Source organism: Engystomops pustulosus, chromosome 3 (genome assembly GCF_040894005.1).
Source record: "Engystomops pustulosus chromosome 3, aEngPut4.maternal, whole genome shotgun sequence".
Classification (NCBI taxonomy): Eukaryota; Metazoa; Chordata; class Amphibia; order Anura; family Leptodactylidae; genus Engystomops; species Engystomops pustulosus.
The window spans coordinates 164,826,486-164,834,975 of NC_092413.1; positions in this window are offsets into that span (position 1 = coordinate 164,826,486).

The following is an 8,490-nucleotide window of genomic DNA, read 5'->3' on the forward strand; positions in this document are numbered from 1 at the left end:
TGTTGTGAATACAGCTAACAACAACATTGCTCCACTGTTTCTGGTTACTATTCTGGAGTACAGTTTGCCCATCTGGGTTTGTTCCATAGGTAGTCAAATACTCAATTTGTTAGCTTGGTGTCCATTTTTAGACCTCACACATGTGAACTGGGTCAATGGCTTTAAAGGCACACAAGAAGTTGAAGAAGATAATCCTTATTGAAGTTCCTCTATGTTAAAAATGTCAGCATGTTTTGTGAAATAAGAGCAGTACTGCATCATCAACACCCCTTATTTTCATTATATCATAATAGAGTGGTTGTTTTTTTTTTTTTTTTTGTAGAGGCCACACACAGAGGGGGTCATTTACTAAGGGCCCAATTCGCGGTTTCCCGACGTGTTACCCGAATATTTCTGATTTGCGCCGATTTCCCCTGAATTGCCCCGGGATTTTGGCGCACGCGATCGGATTGTGGCGTATCAGCGCTGGCATGCACGCGACGGAAATTGGGCAGCGTGGCCGAACGAAAACCCAACGGATTCGGAAAAACCACCGTATTTAAAAAAAAAATGTGTTGCGAAAATTGCACTTACCTTTACTCAGCCCGGCTCGGTGAACTCCAATGCGTTCCGATGCTCTTCAGCGATGCTCTCAGCTGGTGGACGGCGGAGGACCTACCTTAATAAATCCCGGCCGTACCCAAATCCAGCGCAGAGAACGCGCGGCTGGATCGCGAATGGACTGTAAGTAAATCTGCCCCAGAATGTTTTCCAGGCTACAGCTACCTTCGCAAGACTTTGCCTAGCTTTGCCAGTTAGCAATCCTTTAAGTAGGCGGGGGCAGATCCCTTCTGGCCCACATACCTAGTACAGTGTGACAGCTCTCATTACATCATATACCTTATCTTTGAGAATCTACCTTTCCTGGGGCATTTACTGTAGATGAAAGTATCTTCCTAAGTTATTTTATAGTGGGTGCTGATTCTTCCTGATGGTACCCTTCTGAAAATTGGTTGAAGTCGAGATTAGTTCCTCAACAGTTTGCTCTCTGAAACCTGCATCCTGTTCTGCTTTCTCTCCCAACACCATTATTTTCCTTAAGCCATCTTTTTCCTGTTTAATGATAGTTTTGCAGACCCTAGGACACCAGTGGTTTGTTCTTTGGATAGAAGACCACTTCTAGGTATTACTAAGTCCAGACTGAACTTGAAGTACCCCGTCACACTGTGGGCCCACACAATCATGTCATTGTCCCTAAATAAATTCCTGTCTGTCAGATCAAATCAGTGAACCAGTTATGAGCGAGCATTTTACATACCTGGTAGGTATCTAGTGCTTGCTGGGTTACAGAGATGGGAGGAGTGATGGGTGATGGTGAGAAGGTGACGGACAACCAGTGCGATGACTGACACAGCCTGGAGACATCCATGTTGCATCTTCAATTAAAGACAAGTTTGGCTTCTGCATTAAGAATAGATTGTAGAATAGAAAGTATTAGACCGACAATTAGACAATTAGACAATTTGGGTTTTTTCAATGTAAAATCAGTAGTTTCAGGAAGTGATATTTGCCAAATGTTAAAACTTATGACAGTACCTCAGTTAGTGCTTCAGTACAACTGACCAATGTTTGTCCATGGAAATCGCATGCGGTGCTGCGATGTTTTACATGCAGCACTGGTTACAGTGGACAAAAAGAAGTAGTCAGATGTCATCGAGTCACACTCTGCCATCTCTGTTAAAGATTATTCCAGATCATTTCAGAAGTCTATAAATATCAGCTGCTGTTATAATTGTATTAAAAGAACTGGAAAAGCATAAGAGGTTCATAATAATTATTACACACATAGTCCATTATCTCCATTCCCAACAAAGAAATGATGTATTGTAGTTTCAGGAAGCGGCTTTGATTCTCTTTTATTATCTTTTCAGGTAAAACCAGAACTGCATATTCTTGAGAGCAATAAAAAATAAGTCATTATAACTATTAAAATAAATAGCGAGCTAGCACCTAATCTCTGAGAGCCCTTATGATAATATATATTATAAAAGAACAATATTTAATTAGGAGAATGCGTGCCTGTGCAGATTTTGTAACCTAGGTTTTGGCTGAAACCCAGCTTGATAAATTAGATCCCATGACGTTACTTGAATAAGCAAAGTTTCCCCGGCACATCGAAATTAACTTTTGGAAGAACCATCCTTGCAGTGTCATGAAGTATGTTTCTAGAGCTCCCAACTATAAGCACACAAGTCTTCAGTTGTCAACTCTTTTATTATTATAAATTATTAGAATAAAATAACAGCATTTACTTTTCATTAGCTCAAAACTTGCAAGTATTTATAATTTGCATATGACAAGCCATATCATTTAGCTTACAGTGGAAATGTTGTCATATAGAGTAAAGCATTTAATTTTAGACATTCTTGGAGTTTATAGAATGTTATTTAATGTTCCAGTTTGAATTTGTAATCAGTAATCTTCTATTTGCCATGCACAGTAAGAGTGGAGACAAGGCTGCTCCATCTTCACTACCCTCTGTGCATGCTTACTTGAGATAAGGCAGAGGAGGGAGCCTCCCTGTCTCTAGGGGAGGGAGCAGGAGGAAAGAGGGGTGCTTGATGAGGAAGACAAGTGTTTACCCTTGGAGATGGTCATTTGACCACACACCCATGGGACTCACTTATTAGTGCTGGCAGGGAGCCAGGTAAAGTTTTACATACTTTATTGTGTTAATGATTAATTTTAAAACCATTTACTGGTTTATTTTAAAACCATTTTTGGAATCTGCATTACTCTGTCTGTGAGAAATTGTTCTCTGCTAAAAAAAGGCCTTCTGGTGACTACTGTCATGTGCACAATTGATTCCTGAAAGAAATAGTTTCATATCTTTATTTATTCTTTAAAACTCTGTATAATGTGCAATATTGTATGTCTAAACTTCATATGCTGTATATGTATACTGATATACGATAGCAAAAAATATTTTTGAAAAGAACTCTATAGGGGTCATTTATCTTTTCTCTGTGTTGTGTTTCTAGTGTTTGCATGTCTTTTTCAAAGCTGAGCACCTACTTATTTATTATTTTGTATTTTATCTTGGGTCAGATTTGTCTATTTAGTTACAGGGCTTTTTTTGTGACTTTATTTATGAAATTTCTCAAAAAAGTTTTCCTTAAGTATGGGTTTGGCTGGGGTTTTTTTCACCAAAAAATGTGGCAAATTTTTCACAATTTGAAAAGATAAATGTCATTTATGACATTAAGCACAACTGGAATAGAAGATAAATGTGCCTTACTGATGATAAACTAATGCATAATGCAATGTGCCAAAACAGACACAAAAAAGACAGAAAAAAAAGAGAAATAAAGATAAATTAGCCCTTATATGTCACGTTATGACACATTTTACTTTTTCTATTTGTTTAAATGAGATTGCATATTCATGTTTGAATAAATGGCACAATTCTTACGATAAAGTGAAACAATTTGAATACTCGAATATGGTGGCAGTGTGGGTAATGTGACATCTCACAGATTCAATAATTAAAAATCCTGCCAGAGTTCTCTGTACAATCATGCAATGTCTCTAAACACAAGTGCACAGCTTGCCGCCACTGGTAGCCCACTGATTAAGGCTATTAGTAATGTAGCCTTGCCAAATCAACATAATGATGTGTGCTGGCCTCACATTAGTAAGCAATTGTAAAAAAAACAATTAGGTGAAATGATGCTCTCTATGGAAATGGTTTCCTTTAATAAAACATACCTCGCTAGAATCAGCATATTTCTCAGATTGATGCTGTGTTCAGCCAGGTAGGGGATTTTAAAACCTTTATAAAATCAGATTCTCTTGGCTTGAAATATGTAAAAAGTTGTTATGTGATTGGTTCTTACTTTACATTTTAACTATAGGCCTTATTCACTGAGTCATAAGCTGAGGTTGCTGGGTCCAAATGCAAAGTCTCTAAAAGTACCCCTTATTATTTTAGTAGTACATTAGATCATAGTAAAATCCAGGTAGAAGCAGCATTCCAAAAAAATCACTCTTTTATTTCACCAAAAGTTTCATACAGCACCTTGGTAAGGCAAGATCAGCCAGTAATAATCATACAACACTAAGATGCAGTGCTACCAAACTTCTAAAGAGAAGAGAAGGATACGTATTAAGCATGATCACCTCCCTCCATTTGTCAGCCAGGCCAACAACCAACCATCCTGTAAGTCTTGTTCCTCCATATGGTATGGATGATTCTGGTTTACCTCACTGCCTCCATCCATCTACTCCATGTCCTTTCTGCATCCCCACACTGTACCATCACATCAACGGCACTCTCAAACACCATCAGGCCAGGGACTTTACAACAGGGATCACCCGGAGGAAACTGCTTGTACCACCATAATCATACATCAGTACGTCCCCCTCTTTACAGGCATTCTCAGCTACCAGGAAACTATAGGAGACAGGGACCAAGCTAGCCACTGTGACACAAGCCTCCCTGTCACTGCAATTATTATAACCTCATCCTCCTCAATATTAAGTATCATTATTTGTAGGACAAAACCAGTAGTTGGATCCACAGAGAAAAAGTGTGTTGGGAAGATTTGTACATCTTTTTTGTTCTGGAGCCAGTGTTGACTTTCAAAAAGGTCTAAAAACTGCTGTGTAGATAACTTTCAAAATTACATTAATGCAAATGGAATAAAGACGTACAAAATTTGAATGAAACCCCTTTTACATTGTCATTATATTGTTTGTATCTTGCATTAGTATTTGTATCCCAAAACATATAGTGGGTCTTATGATAAGAAAAAGATTAGTCTCTTGTGTGTAACTGGGCTCAACCCTTGTTTTGACTTACAAATACTATTGGAAAACATAAGGGTTAACATATTATGCCATGGACACCAGTTTTCTGGTGTAAAAGCCATATTAAAAAAGTAAAAATTTCTGAAAGAGGCCTTCGGCAGCAAAACTTAGAAGACGGGAGGAAATCTATGCCAGCACAACTACTCAGATCATTAAAGACACATAAGGACATGTACCATAAGTTCATTTTTGGCCGTCTGTTTTGGGGACTTTTATTGGCTTTTCTGCTGATCAGATGTATATAAATGTTTTTTCGTTATTAATACATGTGGTCTTTAGAGAATTTGCAGTTTTTTGAAACAAAAGTCGCAAAAAGTCTCTAAAAGTCCCAATCAGCTCTAAACTAATATCTATGTCGGTAAGGCGCAGCCATAGATTCATGCCAAAATTTTTGACTTTTTTGCTACTTTTTGATAAAAGTCACAACTTTCACATCTGGTAATAACTCTAGGATCACTGCAGAAAACTAGACAATGGCAAACTTAGAAGGGAGACTGTCTTTGGCGCAAAAAAGTCAAGGCAAGCCAAAATTTTGATACATGTTCCAAATCCAAATGATACATGTTATGAAAAATTGAGGCTAAGCTTTAAATGTCTTTGCCCATGAAAGAAAGTCCTCAAATCATAATTCCCTAGTGATTCTTACATGAAAATGATAACTTTTAACCACTTACTTTGCAATTTTATTCAGTTTTCTTGCTGCTAGGTTATCAGGGTATAGGGTTTAGCTACACTTTAGCTTCTGAAGATTCTACTTATATATGAAAAAAGAGATCAGAAAAAGATGGATATACGGTAAGACCCCAATTCGGATTGAGTTTATGGTCGAATGGAATTGGAGAATGTGTGATTTTGCCAGCAGGAGTGTATTTAAGAATCGTTTTTGTGGAAATACCCCTTTAAGGTAAGAAATGTCGATGTTGTTAAAACACATACTTTAATTTAACTAATTTACCAATTTGTGCCAAAAAGAAAGTGCAATCCCAGAAACGGGTCAATGTTATTCAAATGAATAAGTCCAGTTACAAGTGATAAGGAATAGATAAGGCTAATGGAAGTTGTAAGTTACATCGTGATATGTAGTGCACCTTGCTTAATAGATACCTGTTGCTCATGCCTATTGGTTAACATGTTAAAGGACAGTATTCAAGAAAAATAAAAGCAAAAGAAAATTCCACTTGATAGAAACTGAAAGAATGGACATATTTGAAATGTGAGAAAGTAAGAGCCCAATATGTGCAGACATATGCCAGATCCTGCAAGTAGAATATTAGTCACAATTATTCATATGTCACAGCTAAGATTATATGCATTGTTTTTTTTTCTCTTTGCTGTATATTGTGATAACTATTAGATTCCATTCATTTATCTATTTATCATATAACATATATGCTTGATTATATGCCAACCCAAATATAACCCGGGGCCCCTCAATTTACCTCAAAATACTGACTCAGTACTTATTGACTTGAGTTTAAGTATAACTTATTGACTCAAGTATAAGCCTAGGGTGGGGATCTCATTCATTACAGCCTCCCCCAGTAAAGAAATGCCTCATTTAGCCCCCTCGTAATGAAATGGCTTATGCAGCCCCCTCATAATGAAATATCCTTCAGCAGACTCCCTAGTAATACAATTCCCTGCAGCAGAACCATTAGTAATGAATAGCCAGTCCCTTAGTATGTAGCTATTCAGTCCCTTGCCCCCAGTATATAGCTAGTAAGCTTCCTACCCCCAGCATATACCCAGCCAGTCCAAGTATATAGCCAGCCAGTCCCAAGTATAAAGCCAGCTTCTGCTCCAGTATACATATAGCTATCCCCCAGTATATAGCCTGTCAGCCCATGATCCCCAGTTTATAGACAGTACACTGCCCCCAGTATATAGCCAATCTATTTGACAGTAAATAGCCAGCCCCTGACCCAGTATAGAGCTAGTCAGCCCCTAGTATTTAGCCATCCCAGTATATAGCCAGCGAGCCTGTGCCCAGTATATAGCTAGTCAGCCAGCCTCTAGTGTATAGAAAGCCAACCTGCCCCCAGTATATAGCTAGTCAATCAGCCCCTTGTATATAGCCAGCCAGCCTTAGTATATAACCAGCCAGCTAGCCTCAGTATATTGTCAGTCAGCCATCCCCCATTATTTAGCCAGCCCATCCCCAGTATATAGCCACTGCCGTCTCAAGCAGCTGAAAAACTTGGCTTATATTCAAGTATATACGGTATCTTTAAAGGGAACCTGTCACCACATTTGCATCTATACAGCCAGTGACAGGTTTCTATAGACCTCTATTCACTTACTGACAATGTTATTTTAGCTAAAAATTGTTTTGCTTACATCCACATAAATCACATTTTAGCTTTTAATACATGGAATCAGAGTGGGTGTGCTTTGCTCACCCGCTCCACCGATCTAATACTTCCCATGCCTTATGCCCCTTACTGGTCTTGTGACCAGAGTGACATCATCTCCGGTCCTTTAGCCTCTTAAAAATAGTAAACTGTACCCTATGTATGGATCTGAGCACATGAAGTCACAGCAGCCTCCATGGACTTCTACTCCGCTCCATTCTCCATGGAGGCTGCTGTGATTTCATGTAATCACATACATGGTGTACAGTTTGCTATTCTTAGAAGGCTGATTGACCTGCGATGATGTCGCTGGTCACATGTCATGAATGTAACACAAGGCACCGTGTAATAAAATCTGTACATAGAGCTTTATATGTCTGTAGTTGATAGTCCCTAAGTACAAGGAGGTAATTCAGGTACAGTGCCTCACTGGCAGCTAATTATAGGTGATTTGGGGAGAACTTGTAACTCTTTATCAGCAGGCATTGTTAGTCAGGGTGACAGGTTCTCTTTAAATATATTTTTAAAGAACTGTTAATTCCATGGCTTTGTACAAAGGAAAAGATAAAAACAGTCAGTATTCTTAACTTCTTCTAATGAGATGTCAAGGGGTTAAATAATGTTAAAGCCAGGCGACATAACAGGCTGGAGGGCTAAATATCGAGAACCCATGTGAACAGCCTAGGTAACTAGTGGGTTAGCGTGCCTGATGCCTCAGTGCAGATTAAATAGCATGTTATGTCCGGAGTCACCAGCCCCAACACTTCACCACACAGCCCTAGCACCAGGAAACTATTGGTCCGGGTCTGTGGTCCATGGGTGGAGCATGTGCACAAGGGTGCACATCAGCCTAAGGAGGCCAGCGTGTGCAGAGACATCCAAGGGTTTAACCGCAGTGTGGGCAAACAACCCAAACAAAGTTGGTGGTGGATGGCTCTGGAGCACCGTAGGGGCTAATAATGACAGTGCGCTTGGTACCTTCTGTTAACTAAAAAGGTACCTATATAGTAAACAGGAGGTGTGTGTGATAATTGTATCATAATAGTACATAATTAATAGGGATTTAACGGGCCCAAAGAAATCAATGGTATCAGATTATATAGTGGAAACATTGGACAACAGTGTGGTCACTGGATTTGGGGTATAGTTAGTGAGTGCAGAAAAAGAAAAAAAAATTATATTTAAGTTATAAGGATGGTAACTCAAGGGAGGGGTGTGTTTAATTAGAGAAGGCAGGCAAAATTTAGCTGCTCATTGAGAGCAGGACATGGTACCAGTGCCCTCCTCTCTC